This window comes from Amphimedon queenslandica, unplaced genomic scaffold (genome assembly GCF_000090795.2).
Source record: "Amphimedon queenslandica unplaced genomic scaffold, v1.1 AMPQUscaffold_5596_Cont22437, whole genome shotgun sequence".
NCBI lineage: Eukaryota > Metazoa > Porifera > Demospongiae > Haplosclerida > Niphatidae > Amphimedon > Amphimedon queenslandica.
In genome coordinates this window covers 1-1,705 of record NW_003554104.1, presented here as the reverse complement: position 1 = coordinate 1,705, position 1,705 = coordinate 1, and the positions used below count along the sequence as shown (strand labels likewise).

Here is a 1,705-nt window from a genome sequence, read left to right as displayed (position 1 = left end):
TGATGTATTGTGACGTTTACACTACACGTGTATAAGCATGGCACAAGCAAAATAGTGAAGAAATCCAGTTGAATTACTTACTAAAGCTCAGGTCTACGACTATATAAGAGTTGCAATCGATATTCTAGTTCTAAAAAGTGAAGATCTACTATTACAAGAAAGAATGCACTGTGCTAAGTACTAAAAAAATTATTATTTAAATTATTATCATTATAATGATTATTCTATTCTTCAGTGACCCAATAGATTGATTATTATTATGAGTCCTTCAACAAATTTTAACTATAAAAATAGCAATAAAAACATTGACAAAAATTATTATAAGCCGCACTTACTGTATCACCATACAGTACATACTGTAATGTACATCATCTCTATCTTGATAGTTCTCTGTGGTAGCATAAATATAAAGCTTTACAATCATGTAACAATGTCTCATCAATGCCACTAAAATCCTGCTTGTGTTTCTTGGTAAATAACCTATTCTTTCACTACTCAGTTCTCACTAAAAATTAAACCACACCCTTTGAAACACTTGCAAAAAATATATTATTACTTTTGAAACATAGCATCTAGAAAAATGAAACCATAAACAGTCTATATAAGAGGCCTTAATGAATACACTCAAAGTAGTAACTTGTTCATACCTGGTGCAGAAGTCTCAAAAAGGTGGTTACAAAATTAATATTAAAAAAACTAGTTTTTGGCTATTATCTCAGTCATTTCTCATTACATTGACACGAGAATAGTTTCAGTCCATGTAACAAACAATACACTATTATGATTCCAAGACTTACTAGCTAACTCCGTTCGAGAGTCTAGAAAAGGTGGTTACAAATAAAAATGGAGGTCTTCTAATTTTGTCATGTAAACATGAGGCCTGTTGACAAAATGAAATGAGAATATATTTATTAGGTCTACTGAACAAAACAAAAACACCTATATACCTCTTCTTTCACAAAAATAAGTGAGTCAAGAAAATTCTTGAAAACATAGACAGAGAGAAAAGCGCCAAGGATAGAGCTATGCTGGTTATGACGTTTAAAGGTGAATTTCAAAGAGTTAATTGGATACCGACTTCCTGTTTCATATCCATGTGTATGTAGTATCTATGGTCAGACCATAGATACTATATACCCCTGGATATGAACACGGCCCGACCGGATGTTCTGAGGCTTGTTTCACCGGAAATACGTCATATTACGTTTTCATTCAGAATAAAAATAAAACAATGATAAAAAGTATTATTATTGCTAATAAAAGTGTGATTTTATGTACAATAATACAATAAAACTTGACATTTATCATGCATCATAATTGCTGAAATTTTCCTTTTCTTTTAGTATATGCAGTCTACCAATGCATGACTTTCCCATCTCTTGTCACCTAAAAATGATGAATTTGACAACACAATTGCACCAAAACTAAAAATACACTCCTTTTGAGAATAGGCCCACTACAACTACCTATTCTCAAGCTACAAAACCATATAGAAAAAGTTCCAATTAAGTCAAGTATTACAAAGAAAAATTGGCTAGAAAGGTGGGGCTTGAAAAACCAAGATTTAGAAAATAACAGCTCTTTTACTTAACACAAACTCTAAATAATAGCCCCACTACAACTAGTAAACAATAACCTATCAGTGCAATAAAAAATGTTGGCCTAATTCAACAGAGTTAAGCTAAAAAAGTGGCTTGAGTGAAAT

The 1,705-nt window shown here is 31.6% G+C and overlaps 1 long non-coding RNA gene across 1 annotated transcript; it reads right to left on the bottom strand.

Moving 5' to 3' along the window:
- Positions 1 to 239: 239 nt before the first annotated feature.
- On the bottom strand, positions 240 to 1,088 carry LOC109592326 (uncharacterized). Its single transcript, XR_002190294.1, has 3 exons — positions 948 to 1,088; positions 336 to 880; positions 240 to 282 (listed from the first exon to the last, which is right to left on the bottom strand). It is a non-coding gene; the product is annotated as an uncharacterized LOC109592326 (long non-coding RNA).
- Between the last annotated feature and the right edge of the window lie 617 nt (positions 1,089 to 1,705).